This window comes from Melanostigma gelatinosum (assembly GCF_949748355.1).
Source record: "Melanostigma gelatinosum genome assembly, chromosome: 13".
NCBI classification, from domain to species: domain Eukaryota; kingdom Metazoa; phylum Chordata; class Actinopteri; order Perciformes; family Zoarcidae; genus Melanostigma; species Melanostigma gelatinosum.
In genome coordinates this window covers 577,236-583,491 of record NC_136646.1, presented here as the reverse complement: position 1 = coordinate 583,491, position 6,256 = coordinate 577,236, and the positions used below count along the sequence as shown (strand labels likewise).

At 44.5% G+C, this 6,256-nt stretch overlaps 1 long non-coding RNA gene across 1 annotated transcript; it reads right to left on the bottom strand.

The window, feature by feature from the left end:
* Positions 1-2,640: 2,640 nt before the first annotated feature.
* On the bottom strand, positions 2,641-4,096 carry LOC306786786. Its single transcript, XR_013772509.1, has 3 exons — positions 3,960-4,096; positions 3,133-3,231; positions 2,641-2,976 (listed from the first exon to the last, which is right to left on the bottom strand). It is a non-coding gene; the product is annotated as an uncharacterized lncRNA (long non-coding RNA).
* Positions 4,097-6,256: the final 2,160 nt, after the last annotated feature.

Sequence of the window (6,256 nt, the reverse complement as noted above, 5' to 3'; positions counted from 1 at the left end):
TAGAGGAAGCACTAAGCCTCTCCTCTCTTTAAAGACATCTCACCTTTCCAGCAGCATCAGGCGGAGCTCTCTTCTGTAGGAGGAGACTGGCCACCTCCATCTTGTCGTACTTTGCTGCCACATGCAGGGGACTGAACCCTTTCTGCTGAACACAGAATGAAATACATCAACAAAATGAAAGACAGTGGAAAGACGGAGAGGAGGAGCAGAGACGGATATATAAACAGGAAGTGAATGGAACTTTGTTTTGGGTCAGCCTTTGCTGGCCCGGGTGAAGCTCTTCCTCATAACAACATAGTTTCTCACATAGTTGTAAATAGCTCATCTGGATGGTTAAGTTCAGTGTCCACTTTGTTTTTTCTTTGGATGAAATTAGACCCCTGATATTATCCTTCAAAGGCATTGTTGTCCTGCAATATTCGTTGCTATGATCTATAAATGACTGTTATCTGTGCATTACTGAGTTAGTTTTAACAATAAGGTGTGTGATACCCTGAGAAACTAAGGCAAAGGCCCCTATTTCCTTGTGTATTCCAGATCTATAAATGTCTGTTGAATAATGTGATCATGTTAATCCTGGCTTCCTTCCTGTGTGTGCGTGACAATATTTTAAGACATTAGGTCATATTTTCCTGAGGAATGTGACTCCCACAGATTCCCATTCCACGCTCTGAAACACATGACCTCATTTGTGTGATTGGTTAATATTCTTACAGCTCATACGGTAAAGGGTCATTTTAGAAAAGACTAGTTTTAAATGTTTTCAAATGCGGGCACTTTTGTTTCATAAGCATCACAAATGGATCAATTCATGGTTTCCATCCCACAACACCTCTTTTCCAAGATTCGTGTGACGAACAACTGTCGAACAGCTGATACAAGTGAATTCCCAAAAGATGTGTGTGTGTGTGTGTGTGTGTTCGAGAACGCTGGCACCATGGGGTTTAACGTTCATTAATCTGTTCCACTGACGGAGGTCACCTTCAAAGACAGCCCACAGCAACATACATGCACACACATGCACAAACCAATTCCATGAAGTCTACTCTAAATCTCTTTTTGACCTCGATCCGTGCAATTAGTCACATGTGCAACCAGCACCACCAAAAACTGACATCATCCGTCCATGTTGGGCTGCACCTATATGCACTTAAACACTTAAGTGCTGTCTCACATTAGTAGGTCAACACTAATACTGCCACTGACCTGAATGTGAGCACTAAAAAAAAATGCATCAGGAGCACGACTGTGATGCTGCGTTCACACCGGTCGCGTTGATTTTTTGACGCACTGCAAAAAAGCGTCCAACGCACTGCAAAAAAGCGGCCAACGCGCCGCCGGTCGTGTTCACACCACACGCCGCAAAATCTCGAAGCGCCGGAGAGGGGGCGTGGTTTATCGTCCTGGAAGCCTCCATCTGGCCGCCATTGTTTTCCGCCGTCAACCATGACAGGAATAAGGACAATTGCTGCTCTGTACGTGTTGTGGAAGTCCCTCAAACGTCGGAATGCCAAACGCAGTCGTCTCTGGGTCCATAACAGCATCCGTAGGCGAACACAGCTCGGTGAATTTCACCGACTTCTCCAGGAACTACGTCTGGATGACTACCGCTTCCAGCGCTACATGAGGCTAACCATTAGCCAGTTTGATGACCTGTTGGCTCGGGTCGGTCCCAGGATTTGTCGACTGGACACCTACTACAGGCGTTCCATCTCAGCTGCGGAGCGCCTGTCCGTCTGTCTCCGGTGAGTGGCAGTTCCATAAAATGAATTAATGAAAGAATGAAATAAGTTCAGGCTTTGTCGGTCCACAACAGGGCAAGGAAGCCACTTTAACATAGTTTTTCTGAATGGAGTTTGGATCCATGATGGATCCGAAGTCCGACAATACTCAAAATAACGTAATCTTACGAAAATCACCAGCATTTAAGATGTTTATTATTCATGACAGCAGCTGTGCAGTCATATCAATAAAAACTACTTCTATTAGCAGCTACAGTATGTTCAATAACTCTGTTAAATTGAATGTTCTTCTGTGCTGCAGATATCTTGCTACTGGTGACTCCTTTAGGACCATCGCAAACAGCTTCCGTGTCGGGGTCTCCACTGTCTCCGGTATTGTCCCAGATGTTGCCACAGCTATTTGGGACTGCCTTGTGGAGGAGTTCATGGCTGTGCTCACCACAGAGGAGTGGAGATCAATTGCTGTGCAGTTTGAGGAGCGGTGGAATTTTCCTCTCTGCTGTGGAGCACTGGATGGAAAGCATGTTGTCCTCAAAGCCCCTGCTAATTCCAGATCTTCCCATGGCAAGACACCGTGTTCAAGCACATCCAAAACAGCTCTTTTAAGAGCCACCCACACATTACTACTGAGCAAACTTCCTGCAATGTTACTTAATATATGTTGTAGCAGTGTGTCCTTCACTATATATATATATATATATATATATATATATATATATATATATATATATATATATATATATATATATATATATATATATATATATATATATAGTTGTATCCTTAAGTTTTCTTGTAAAACTACAATAAAGAACATGGACAAAGTAACATGAAATGAAGTGCATTGATTTATTGAAAATGTATAGAAAAACATATACAAAAAACAAACTAATTTTTACAAAATACAAACTAATTGTTTTTTTTAAATTCCTGGTTCGTTCCCTGGAAAGATTGTCCCCCAGATGTCTAATCCAAATGTTCCAAATTCAGCACCACAGTGCTGGCATCATAAATTAATTTGTGAAATTGCAATTTTATATATTCCTTTTGCTGGCGTGGCAATCTTTCCAGGGAAGGAACCAGGCTCCTCATGAAGAGTTCATCCTCAGATTGTGGTGGAGCTGGTGGAGCTGGTGGAGCAGGGGGGTGTCTCTCTCCAATGCCTGCAGAAGGCGCTTCTCTATCTCCTGCTGCTTCTCGATCCCTGTTGGCCTTTTTGGGGCCCTTCTTTTTCCTGTATGACATGGAAACAACATATTTCGTGAAACTATTGCATCCCATCACTACAATAGCTTGTAAAGTAAATATTTGTAATTGTGAAAAACATACCATGAATGCATAAATTGTATTCATACAAAAAAATGCAATCCAACTTTTGTGATGTACATACCCATGGGTGGAGCAGGAGCGGGAGGAGCAGCAGGAGGAGGAGCAGCAGCAGCACCTTGAGGTTCTTCCTCACCGTCCTCTGATGACCAAGCTGTTTCATCTTTGAACATGAACAATAAAACAATTTTATGACTCAAAAGTGCTGCTTTAATTGAATAGTAATTTGCCTTCAAAGCTATGACAGTATAGTGGTTTAAGATCCGGAGCCCAGGGTTCAAAGCTCCTTTATTATAACTTATTTTTGCTCATGAAACATTTTTTTTAATAAGTATGAAGACTATACAGAACCAGGCTTTGCCAAATGAAAAAAACAAACCTCTTGCACTGATTTGGCCTGTCGTTACTACTTCAGCTGTAGTAATATTTTCTGTATGACTTAACTATGCTGTGCTTTTGTGTCTTCACTTCAACAAACCTCTCCTGTCAATCTCAGATGGCCCTGTTGCTGCCTCTGACATGTCGTCCTGGTCTGGTCCTGCATCTGTGAAGTACTCTGCGGTACTGTCTCCCTCCCCCCTCCCCATGTTACCGCTACTCTCCCTGGGAGTCACGAAGGGGTTGAGGAAAGACATAACCGCAGAGTACTTCCATTTCTTTGATGGCCCTGCTCCTGAGCCACTCTTTCTCTCTGTCTCCTCTTTCTCAAATACGTGTCCCTGAGAGTCTTCCACTTCCGTCGGCAAATCTCATCTGACAAGGAACGCATAACGTATTTAGTGTGAAAGCCGGTGGTTGGGCTAGCTTTCATGCTAACATGGTTCATATAGCTAGTTAGTAAATTACAACCGATAGCTAGAATCAAGTAACAAAGACATAATAATAACTTACCAGGTTGTCCGACGTCCTCACCTACTTTCCTCCATGCCATATCCTTTTTAGTTCGGTCGCGGTAGAGATACGACGACGTATCGTAGAGCTCGGGGAAGCCACAAAACCGCCACTATTAATTTGTCCTCCATTGTTTACGATTCAGCACCGGCAGGAGCTACGGCACTGATGACGGGGGCAGCAACTCAACGCTGATAGGCTATCGCGCCACAGCGTCACCCGATTATGTCGCTGAAGTTGAAAAATTTCAACTCGCGCGTTGGCGATTTTGCGGCGTCCACCGCGTCCACCGCACTGCAATAACGCGTCCAACGCGCGGCGCCATCGCAAAATCGAGGCGCGCCAGTCTCATCGCGTCTGTGCATAGACTTTGTATGTAATCTCGACGCGCGTCAAAAAATCAGCGCGACCGGTGTGAACGCACCATGATGCTGACTGGAGGCGACTGGGGTGGAGGAGGGTTGCATCTGCGTCGCTGAAATGACACCTGACAGCAGCAGAGAGGAGAACACTATTTAAAGATTGACAGCACCGATATGATTGGCTTGAGGACCCGGTGTGCCGAATCTGGCTGGTTACTTAAACGTGCACGCCCCCAATCAGCTGATAGAGTTCTTACAAGGAGAGGAAAGACAGCGATTACTAGTGAGTGTCTTCCTGATTGAACTTGCGCTTGAGCTACATATGTTTGAGCCTTGTATATACGCTGGTTTTTGGTCTCTATCAACGCTTTTGTTGTGACAGAATATTTCAGCAGCAACAAACTCTGACTGATGAACATAACAAGACAAGCATCATGGAGACTATTGCAAACTGGTGCCCACTAGTGGAGAGACACAGCACTGAAGTAATGAAGATGATCTGTTCTGTGATGCTTGGTTCTTCAGATGTGTGTGTGTGTGTGTGTGTGTGTGTGTGTGTGTGTGTGTGTGGAGGAAATCGAGACATCCAACTCCATGACGTCATGACGACCCTCCATCGGACCCACCTTAGTCGAGGAGGAGAGCGAGGCTCCGTTCTCCAGCAGCATCACAGCAACGTCTTGGTGTCCTTCGCGGGCAGCCAGGTGAAGGAGGGTGTAGCCTGAGGTGGTGGCGGCGTTGGCAGAGGCGCCGCACCGTAGCAGCTGCTGGACAATGTCGACCTTCCCCAGCCGACTGGAGATGTGCAACGCTGTCTGGTCGTCCTGCGGAGAAGAAGAAAGTGACATTTGGCCTAGTATTTTATCCTGGTTTTGTTTCATTTTGTTTCTCTCCCCGACACAGTGATTGATAACGAGGCTCAATGTTCTCACCTTGGACTTGGTCTCCACCTTGGCGCCGTTCTTGAGCAGGTATCGGACCACGTCTGCCTGACCTGCCCTGGCTGCCATGTGGAGAGATGTCTCTCTTCGCTGGAAGAAACACGGAAAACGGTTTTCAGTGGGAGCTCTTCACATGCGATGATGTGGGACTTAACAGAAACATGTACTTTTAACATGTAACAGTGCATTATGAATTCATCCACTCACTACATTGGTCGTGTTCGGTGAGGCTCCATGGTGTGTCAGTGCATGGACAATGTTCTCATGGCCCATGAAGGCTGCCACATGGATGGGTGTTAGACCAGACTGTAGACAAAACAAGTCCAAACAAAGACAAGCTCTATTAAAGCAAGTCACAATGTATAAGATAGTGCAGCGCAGTTTGAAGAAACCACTTCACAGGTAGAGTCAAGCAGAAAATAGTGCTCAGTACCTCAGTGACAGCCTGGATAGAGGCTCCATGTTTAAGCAACAGCTCCATCACTTTCACTCGGTTCTTCTTGCAGGCGATGTGAAGCGGAGTGAAAGCGTTCTGCACACAGAAAGACAGAGGAAAGGCTTGGTGTGAAGCTCACACTCACACAAGGGATGATCTCTCCACAGTCACAAGATATCGATGACTGACTGCTTTTATTTGCTAGAAAGTAAATGGGTGGTAAAGAGAATGTTATTTGCAAACCACAAAGGTCACAAAGAAACCGTTTCTCTCTTAATTATTCTACTTCTCAAATTATGAATGAATCCCTTCTTGAATTTGAAATCATTTTTTTTTAGAAAACTTTGTACCCCTTAGTTAGTGTCTCATTCTCCTTTCAAACCATCACAGACAGTAAGTGCAGCAGTAAAGCCTGATGGCTGGCTCATTCTGCTATAACACAAAACTGCATAATGCAATTGTAAAATAGCATTCAAATATTTGTTTCAATTGAATTCATTATTCTTCATGAAAGATAATTCCCTTTTTTTTGCCAAGCAAAAACATTTAGTAGGACAC